Raw genomic sequence first — 11470 nt, forward strand, 5'->3', positions numbered from 1 at the left:
AAATAATATACATATATATATTGAGAAATAATTTTCGATGATATAAATAACATTCAGTGTTGTCTCCCTTGACAAAACTGCTTTTGTAGCAATTTATGTAATAGAGAGAAACCATAGCACAATTGGTTATGAGCAAATGGAAAAATTTTTTATTTGGCCAATAAATGCTTTTGGTGGGAGAATAATTACGGTCAACATAAAATATGAGCTACCACATTTATTTTATCCAGCAACTAGAGCCTCAGCTACTTTTCCCCCACATGACTGCATCCTAAGAAGCGAAAATCAAACATTGTAGCAAGATAAAGTCCTCCACTTTGGTGATTAAGTAGTTTAATGGCACCAATGCCAAATGTCAGAATAGCACTCAAAAAGTTCACCCAGCACAATTTTAAAAAATAAAATCCATTGTTTTTTTTCATATATGAAGGGAGAAGGAAAATTTTATAATCTCACTTGTTTTAATTTTACAAGGCTTAGCTATAAAACTTTTAAAAAAATCTATCCAGAATCTCTTAATATAGAGTTACCCGATATGATTTCCAAAAGTTCTATTTCGGGAATATGTAACTTTTTTGAAAGGATAAAAACTGATAACTCAACTATTTAATTAATAGGGTTTATTTTAGGGAAACAAGAAATGTGTACCCACTACGATACATTAGTAATTTAAATATCCTCACATTCATCTGAAATCATAAAAATTAGAATAAATAAAACTAAAGGGATAGGTAACACTAGAAAATATCCAATTAGCTTAAACATGACCTGTCGTTTCTTCTTAAAAAGCACTTTTCACATTAATACAAAATAATACCTTAGTTATGGATTAGGTTTGGGAAAGAGTAAAACTATTTTTCTCATAATATTAGACCAAGATATTGTTCAGAAAATTAAATTGTTAAAATAATTCCTCACTTTACTACCACTCAACAAAGGGAATAAAAAAAAATGTTCTTCATTAATGGAACCTTTTAGAACATTGCAGAGTCAAAGATAGGACAGATACGTCCTTGACCAATAACTCCTAATCATCTCTGTGACGCCGATCCATATTCAACAAAACAATTTTCTTAGCACTCCTACATTCTATTAATGTGTCACCTCCTTCAAAATTAATAGGTTTTGTCATTTTTTTTCTATTCCATATAGCAAATCCGTAAACAACTCGTGTCTGAAATGATATCTAAACTAACTTTAACCCGTTTTTGCCTGATATTCCATAAATAGGACGGTAATTGCCGGTACGATAATTACGGACGAAAATTGCCAAGACTCTTGTCACTTAAAAATAGTTCTTTATGTTCTAAATTATTTTTCTGGACATCATTTTAACATAGAAACAAGAGTTTTGATTATTATGAGATTATTAATATTAATTTTTACAGCTTTTGTAAAAGTTTTTACTAAGTAAATAAATCATCGAAGTCATAAACGAGTTTAAGAAAAAAGTAGATCTGTGCTAACATCAATGTATTTTTTATTTTAAATACTGCACTTATATTAATTTCTCTATTTTTAATATTTGTTTTATGCTTAAACTATTAAAAATTTCCGAAAACAAATAAATGTTAAAACTCAAAGTTAATTTTTATTGAAATCGATTGTAAATATATACATTCTAATGACTTCGCAAACGTTTTCCTGTGTCAATGTTTTTGAAATAAAGTTCAGCCTAATTTATTCGTAGTTAAATAAAAATTGTTACAGATCGCATAGCATAAATACGTTCAGTTTTTTAATAAAATAAACACATTCAGTTTTCTTGATACCATAAACTCATCCTCAGTTTATTATTATTATCAATCATTATCACCATCATGAATTATCAATTATTGTAATTTATATTCTGAAATATTCATCAAAAAGAAAACATCAGGAAAAAGAATTGTTTTCAGAGTTAATTTTAAAAAATGATAATAAATTTGATGTTAATAATTTAATATTTTGTATTTAAAAAGGTATTATAGGTAAAATAAATAATTTAAATATAAAACAAAAATGTAATATTTTAAAAAATATTAAAAACAGAAAACTCTGTAAAATATTCTTTCCTGAATTTTTAATGTAATTTACTATAAAATAAACATTATTGGTACACAGTTGATTGTACTTTTATAATTTTTTTTATTGATTTTTTTAACAATCTTCTTATAAACAATGCAGAAGAATGATGCAAAATGAAATTTATATTAACTCAGGTTATGGTAAGGATAATTTTCCAAAATATGCAAAAAAATAAAACGAGCAATTAACCAACGATACATATACCATTAGATCTAAGGTAGATTATATTATTAGATTTATTATGTAATATTTATACATTATATTATGTTTATACTTTATATTACGTGAGATAAGATGCATTATATTATTATATCATATTTATAAACTCAGTGGCGCGACAGCCCTAGAGGGCCAAGGCCTACTGTGCCCATCTCAGTTTTCTTGACCTTGGGCTCTGGGGTGCAGGAGCAGATGTTCCGGTCAGGTGGTCAGCCGATCGCGGAACCCCCAGTGTTGGAAAGGTTTGGAAAAAAGGTTTGGAATTATTTGGAAGTATAAGCTAGAAATAGATGCACTAATCACATCTAACATCTAATTTAATATTATTATCTGTATAGTATAAAGACTACTTTATTACTATGAATTTTAGAAATCTTGTTTTTGAAATATTTTTGTTTGCATTATTTCTTAAATATTTTTATTTTGTTTTCAAGTAGTGCCAAATGTATTAATTCAAATATATTTATCGTAAAAAAAAATTTCAATTAATACGAGCATTTATAATGAAGCTTAAAAAATAAATTAGAACTAAATAATTAAATTTAAATATTGAAATTTAACATAACTTAAAATTTAAAGTAAAAAAAAAATTCGAAATAAACTTCTTGAAACTTTTTACTAAACATTTCGAAATAATCCCACACAATAATTTGGAGGACATAATTCTATCATTAAATTTGAATTACTTTTTTAAAAAACTAAATTCAAAGGAATGTAAGAAAAACTTGTCAAATAAAATACAAATGATAAAAAAAATTGTAAAACATTACAGCATGAAAAAAAAGAGAATTGGAAAGTTTGATGACCGTTTTTTTAATTATACATTCAATTCCATTACTCTGGTATAATTTATTTCTTCATATTACTTTTAATATACCGTAAAACCATATCACTAAATGAAATCGAAAAGTTGACTTAAATCCTGAAAAGACCACTAAAAATATATTTATGTTGACAGACAGTTTAACGCCCCAACTGCAATAAAAGAGATCGTTGAAATTACTACAATATTCAACATTCTTTTTAACAGGAAGCAAACCTTGCTGTTACGTTTCCACTATTTTAGTCCATCATTACGAGAAAGTCACAAAAAGGGAGTAAGTAAAAAAAGTAAAATAAATCACTTTATAGAATGGGTCTAACTCAAGCTTGCTTCTCTGCTACTAAGCTAATCTGCCGCCAAGGGTTATCGTATTTCGTGCACCGTAAAAAAATTAATAACAACAACAAAATAAAAAAATCACACATATGACGCACGCGATAAAAAAAAAGTATTAAATACCGTGAGCTGAGTCACTGTTACAATTAAGAGCTTTTTTCTTTACTATACGACCCAACTGGTGAAATTGCCAAATATTCTAAAAAAATGACAACATCAGGCATTTTTATATTTTTTTTTCTTTTTCAAATAGCTATAATGAGGCTTGGCAAATGCTATTTAAAAATTTCTTTTTTTTATATATAATTACATCTCTTTCTTAAGGAATAATATTTATACAAAATATTTTGGAGAACTGAAATAGGTTCATATATGCATGCTATTTATTTTGATTTTTGAAAGTCATATTAATTACAAAGTATTGTAATGTATTAAATAAGCAAAAATGTCACAATATTAATGGTACCAATTAATATATATTATATGGCATCTAGAATTTAAAACCGACTGATCGTTTGCGACTCCTTAAGACATATTTTCACCTGTCCTCTTCAGATCGAAACATTTATTCTTTTTTCTTGTTCATTTGATAAGAAAGCGGTGTATTGAGGAGAAATTTCTATTCAAACTTACCCGAAAGTGTGTGTTGAGGAGAAATTTCTTTACACACAAGCTCAAATGAGAAACGTTAGGTCAGTTAATGTTTTTGGAACAAAACTTTTATTTATTAAATACTTCTTTAGTTATTTAATTATATTTTGAAACTTTTACACAAAGTAACGATTTTTATTAAAAATATTCAGTAATAGCAGTAACAAATTTCCTATTAAGTTCATTTTGTCAATACATAAAATTTTAATGAAGTCTGTCTAAAATTTCATATTTCCAAAAATATTACGCTCATTTTGTCCTAATTTTATGTTTTGTCTTATTAAATAAAGTATTTTTCAAATGCATAAACTTAAAATCTGAAATTGTTTTAATCATTATTAAAAAAGTAATAAATTCTTTTCAATTTCTCTTTTTACGTTAAATTAACTTTTGGTAAACCAGTTTTATAAAAGATTTTACTAAGTTGCTATTTCGTAATATTAATTTAGTAATTACTATTACAAATTAGTTATTCAGTAATGCTTAATTTAGTTTATGTTTAATATTTTCATATGAAATGTCATTTTTCTATTCTGATGGAGTTATAATTATTGTGATTTTAATTATTCTTTTGTCATTTCGTAATTTTATTTTTTGCTCACCAGTCTTATGCATCTTTAATGCATGGTGGTCAATAGTTTATAATCATGTGTTTTGTAATGGAAAAAATTAGAGTGATTCGTGTAATTAGTTAAAAAGATATTTTTTGACTTAAATAGTAAAAAATTAATGAAAAGACCGAAAATTCCAATCAGTCTTCTGACTGAGCTACTAGGAGTAAATGTCCTAGAATGTGGAATTTAGAAATTTAGATGTGCTGACAATAGGTATTTTTGTTTAGTGAAAGTGTGTTCTAGTGTATGATATCGTATCTTAAAATATTGACTGCGCTAAATAATTAGCATTTCATAGATTATCCTTTTAAGTATTGGCCATTGTAATTAATACATAAACTACTCTAAAAACTTTCGTTTTAAAACGGGAAGGAAAAAGCAAAAATAAAAATTATTAAATATGCGAAATTTTATTTTACTATGCGTGCTGATTTATTTTTCTCACTCAGATGTTGCAGTATTGTCAGCATGTTAGCAGATTTTTCTTTCATCCAACTTACAAATATAACTGAATAGAAAAGGGAGAGGTTGGTTTTAAGTTAAGTTATGCAAGTATAATTCCTCAAAGTATGTTAAAATAATATAAAAATATTAATTCCATATTTGTTTTTGTATAATCAGTTTCTTGATTAATCTTGAGTATTTTTTAATGATTAGATCAAAACATTACTCATTATAAAATTATCACCTTAATGAAACATAATAATACCTCAGAAAAACTTCAGTTCTACATATGCCTTTTTCTTTTTTCGTTAGATTTACATGCAATTTAGCTTCAATAATTATACCATAAAAGCTTAGTACTATAACGACAGAAAGCTGTTTATTAACAACATTATGAATATGGTTTTGCGATGAGTTAAAAACTGCAGATCGAGAAGCAAATTTGGGAGAATGTTTCTCTCACATGCAATGTTCTCTATCTTATAACATAAGAAAACTGGCTTCGCGATGCATAGAAGACTGCAGATCGAAATTAAAATTTCTACGTACTACCTAAAGTTAGGAAAAATGGTTTAATACATAATAGTAATTACTTAACACAATAGTTAGACATAATTACATTCTTAAATATTTTATTAATTTTTATCTTACATTAAAAAATGGTTCAATTATTTTTTTCATTGTTTACAAAATTAAAGCTCTTCGTGGAGAAAAATTAATTTCTTCCATTCATTTGATAATTGTTTCGTTCTCATGTTAACTGTTTATCGGAAATTCTGATTATCAAAATTATAGTTTTTATAACCACACATTTAGCAAAACAAATACAAAACTGAAAAGTAAATTTAACCGAATAAATGGTTTTTATACCACGCTCTAAAATATGGTAAAATTACTTAATTTTACAGTATTTGTAAAATTTTATCACACCTAATAAAACATATTTTATTGTTTATTTTACCAAAATCATTTCTAAAGCGCTTCGGCAAATATTACCAAGTTTTTTGTAGGTTTTCATAGAGCCAGAAAAGCGTTAAATTTTACCACATCGTGGTAGTTTTCATCATACTTTTATTTCTTAGTGTGTATATTATCTAATTTAAGATAGACTATCTTAAATCTTGTCTTTAGTAATTTAATCTACATTTTAAATCACAAGGTTAGAAATACAGTAAATATTTAGATGTTATTTGAAAATAAGTGGAAACATTTATAATGTAATATTATTTTTAATAATTTAGTCATTCCCAGCGTATTTCTTCTGCATGTTTTAATTTTAGTCCTGATAAAACAAAGAGACCAACACCAACTTTTTTAAATGCTTTTTCATAGCATTTGTGAATCACATTTAAAAAAACAGCTTTTGTGCGGAAAAAAGGCTTAAAAAAAACTGCAGTGAACATTTGTATTGAAATTGCTAATGATCCAAACCATTATTTTCTACAGCTGAAGAAGCTTCTCGTATTTCCTCTGAAACTTGTTCTTTTGGTATAGAACTTTTCATGTTATGGATTTAAATACTTAAATAATTTTTCGAGTTCTAATAAATCAAAAAGCAGTAAAATTTCAAGAAAATATAGGCAAATAATTAAATAAAAAAAATTAGTAAAACCACTGTTTAAACTAATTGAAATTAAAAACATCGACTTAACATTCACAGTAAAAAAATAATTGAAAAATACTTAAGGCGACTGCCTGGGTACGATGACATTTTTTTTAAAAATTAAAATTTTTTTGAAACATATGTGTTATTGGTTCATGTTTGACATAAAATGATATAAACAAGAAGAAATATTTTTTAATATCGCTTAGTTTCTAAAATATTTGAAAAATTAAGCCTAAAACGAGCGAAATTTAGAGCTTACGCCAGACACTATACACTTAATTTAAATGAATAAAATACAATTTCTTTTTCTGTACAGATTATTTTGACCCTTATCTGTGTTCTGAACTAAAGGTTTATGAAAATTTTAAAAATTACCCAAATTAAGTGCTAAAATCTAGAAAAACAGCAATTTTTTCATTTTTTTTCAATAGTTTTTTATGTTTATATACCTGTAACATGACCAAATATTTAAATTGAAACTTAGTTTTAGTTCAAAACACAGTATATATAGTTAATAACATTGTTACCAAATTTCATAAGAAAACTTCCATTAGTTTTGGAGTATGAGTGTCTGGCGTGAATCAAAATATTGAAAAATACAGTTTTTCAGAAAACGCTTTTAAAGATTTACTTAAACAAAAATAGTTACATAGACTTATTCAACAAGCTATAATTTAATAATATTTGTAGTTCAGCCCTTTATGTAGCTCTTGCTTTTTACAGTTTGCATTTTAATTCATTATCTTTTTTTTTATGACCAATTTTCTATTGAGCGACAAACAGTAACTCGAGCGCGCGATTTTCTTTTTTTCAAAATGTTAGTTATGTATGCAATAATTCACAGCAAATTACCACCCAAAACCTTCTAAAACAGTCTTAGGTTGTTAGAATCAATTGGCAAACAATACCTAAGTCCTTTTAGAATGTAGTATAGTTAAATATTTATATTTTTTCATAAAACAGGCAAAAATGACGCGTTAATTTTCGCTGTATTTTGTATACACAACTACATGATTAAAAATATTAACTTAATCATGTAGTTGTGTACTACACTATATACACTATAATACTACACACTATTATTATTTTTAACTTTATTTCAGACAAAAACAGTATTATTTTAAAATAAACATTATAAGATATGCCTTTCTTATGAAAACACAAAATTTTACAGTAAATAATTTTGAAAAAATATTTACTATGTTAGCATATTTGTTAACTATAACTAAACAATGTAGTAAAAGTACTTAAATAACAATAAAAAGTACTTAAATAACAACTGAAACTACCGTCAATTTAATATTAAAGCTTTTTTTTAATAAGAACGCGGAAAGAACCATTCAATTTCACTCCCTTTAAAAAGTTTATACATAATTTATTGCCAGATGCGTGGAATTAATATTATATAAAAAAAATTAACAAATATTAATATTTTTAATAGCGCTACAAGCAAAAAAAATTCTTATTGGCTCAAAACTACATTGTTTACAATTAGTTTTGAGGTTTTCAGTGCACTTCCGGTGTTTCGGAATCTCACTTCCGGTTTCAAAATCAGCTATAACTTTGCTTCTAATTATCGAAATTTTAAAAACAAAGCATTTTTAGAATCCTAAGAGTTCATTCTTTTCAAAAATGCAAAAAACAGAAATTTGAATTACTTGATGAAATCGGTCATTTTAAGGCAGGCAGATACCTTAAGATCTTTCACAAATGCATTTCGTTTTTAGCAACAAAAAAAAGGTGAAATTCAGAAAATCATTAGTATTTTCGCTTTTTAATATTTAATGTATAATGTAACTGAAATTATTATGCTATTTATAAAAAAGATTAAGCAAAGTAAAAAAATATATATAACAAGAAGAAAAAAATTTTCAAAATATTAAGTCTCTCAAGAAAGCTTTTTTAAAAATATTTCGTTCTCTATTGATTTATGCTAATACAGTCTTAGGAATTACCTAGAAAAATGGAGTTTTCCATTTGGTATGCACTTTTTTAGCGCTTTGTTGATTTACTGTTTCATTTATTTTCTTGTTTTTAACATTATTTCAGTTTAAGGAATATAATTTACTAATAAACTTTATAAATTTTCTGTTTTTAAAAACCAGAAGGAACGTGAAATATGTTCGTAAATAAACTCAATTAATTTTAAGTTTTACCATTCATTGCAAATAAATTTTTTGATAACTAAATTTATATTTGTTTGATGTAGCATGAAAGTTGAAAATTATTTTAATAACTTGTAAACATTAGAAGAAAAGATTTTTACTATTATTTAGTTATCGTATATTTAGTTTAAATAAACACAAAATATCTATTTGAAATTATAAAAAAATTATTAATAGGAGTATTTAATGCCTTTTTTTAAATTAATTTGAAATACTAAATAAAATATTTAGAGCTAATAATGAAATATATTGTAACTAGTATTTATAAATTTGCTTAATTTTTGTCGTATAAAAAGATGCATTTTATATAGTATATATTAAGTCAAATTTTTAACAAAAAGTTTTAAGCCAATAATCGGAGACTGTTTTTAGCACATAACAAAACCGCAGGATATATTCTTTTGATTTGTCTTAATTTTTATCAAAAAATATTCAAAATCATAATTTATTTACATGTTTTTGTCCGATATTATACTAAGCGAAATCCATTTTCCTCATTGTTAATTCCAGATGAATTATGGTTCTTAACTAAAAATATCAGTATTTTAAAATCAAAATATAGATTATGTTATTTCTTTAAAATCAGAATATTTATTATTGATGCGATTTTCTTCTTACAAATTAAAAAGCAAATCCCTCGTCTTGATGGGAAAAAAATTTAATTTAAATAGCAACCCACGGAACAGTTAAAACGAACAAAATCTTTTAATCCATAATCTTAAACTAAATCAGCTTCTCTGTTGAAAATCCTCCGACTTTCATTATAGCAGTTTTTCCTGCATCTCAAACCATTTTGAATACGGAAGATGATCTTGACTTAGACCAAGTGTTCAAACTAAAATGTAAAAGAAAGATAATAATAATTCCCACACCAGCACATCTGCAAACTCGAAGAAATCCTACGGACCAATGAAAAAGTGTTATAATTTAAAAAAAAAAAAAGAAAGAGAAAAAAAAAACACATTTGTGTCCAATGTAGAAAATTTTGCCGTTACTTTTTTACTATTTACTTTTTAAATATTATGCCGTTACTTTTGTACTATTTTACTTTTTAATTATGAAATAAAAATTTATCATGAAACAATTTTGATTCTAATTTAGTTTTAATTTTAAAAAAGACACCGAGAATTTCCTTTTACGTAAAATTGAGATCAAAATATTTTTATAATATGTTTTTATCTAATAATTAGAAATTAAAATCAAGGAATTTATCAAAAATGAAATTTTAAATGGGAGTTACAAGATTTAATTAAAATCATACAGAATTCCTTTATTTACGAAATTGTAACCAAAATACTTTTACAATATGTTTTTATCTCATGATTAAAAACTAAAACCAATTTTTTCATAAAAACTGAAATTTTAAATGACAACGTATGGAGTAAATGGACAAACCCCCGAGTTACATAACCTAAACAAATATCTCAGCTGCTCCATAAACAATCCTCTGACTTGCATCACGACGGTTTCTCCTGTGTTTCAAACCATCTTAAATGGGGGTGATGGTCTTGACTTAAACCAAATGTTTAAACTAAAATTTAACAAATTAACCACTCTATCATTTCCGAAACCTCCAAAAAAAAACAACAGAGTATTAAAAAAGTGTTAAAATTTTCATTAAAAACACATTTAAATCTTGTATAGAAATTTTTGGAAAAGGAAACATTTTTTTAAAACTATATCAACATCCCCATAGAAACGCAAAATGAGCTCTCCAAAATCCCTCGGATGATGTTCCTAGAAACAGAGATCCCGAAAATAAATCCTGTTTTTCGATGTGTTTCGAATATTAATAATTACTACGATCAAGTTATGGATTTCGTGAAGGGAAATATATCGAGTGTATAACAATCTAAAATAATTAGTTTTATTTACAAGTAAATAATAAATTCTATTTACCTTTTTTTCCTTCGGATAAGGGGATGCTGCGGAAGTTGTTTCCAGTCAAGCCGTCAGGTTCTATCTTTAAGGGTTGCTTACTTGCCGGATCCTCCCATCTCCTGTTCTCCCGAGTTTCATTAAAATCGAAATCGTGATCGCCAACTATTTCGCCAAAGGGGGAGGCCATTATTTACAGATGCAAGTTCCGTATTCATTCAGTGCTATCGGGGAGTGCGGGTGTAATTATATAACATAGATGACAGTACATGGATTTTTACGATCGATAACATCCCTTTTTAAAAGTCGAGAGTGATTGTTGAATTATTATTCCCAACAATTGAGAGCGATTATACTTCGGATTTGATAGCTAGGAGACATTCATTAAAAATAAATACATCACTAAGGAAATTCATCAACTTTTTAAAAGCACGATTAAGATTACAATTTCTTTCAAGAATAATGCTATAAGAATAAAACGCACACAATTTTTGATACAACTTTTTTAAAGTTTATTTTACGAAGAAAACTGAAATTTAAGAGGTAATTTCACTTCCTGTTTGTTAGAAAATTAATATCATTAAAAAAATATTCTGTTATATCTTTAATTTGTAGTTATATATTGTTCCAAATTAAAGAGGAAACAAATGTTGGATAGAATTAGAAA

At 26.0% G+C, this 11470-nt stretch overlaps 1 protein-coding gene across 1 annotated transcript in view; it reads right to left on the reverse strand.

Moving 5' to 3' along the window:
* The window catches only part of LOC107443757 (caveolin-1), a 27353-nt gene extending 16392 nt beyond the window's left edge, over positions 1 to 10961 (reverse strand). The window contains exon 1 of the mRNA XM_043044657.2: positions 10825 to 10961. The gene's annotated coding sequence lies outside the window, so the exon portion shown is untranslated. The remainder of the gene's footprint in view (positions 1 to 10824) is intronic.
* Between the last annotated feature and the right edge of the window lie 509 nt (positions 10962 to 11470).

This window comes from Parasteatoda tepidariorum, chromosome X1, assembly GCF_043381705.1.
Source record: "Parasteatoda tepidariorum isolate YZ-2023 chromosome X1, CAS_Ptep_4.0, whole genome shotgun sequence".
Classification (NCBI taxonomy): domain Eukaryota; kingdom Metazoa; phylum Arthropoda; class Arachnida; order Araneae; family Theridiidae; genus Parasteatoda; species Parasteatoda tepidariorum.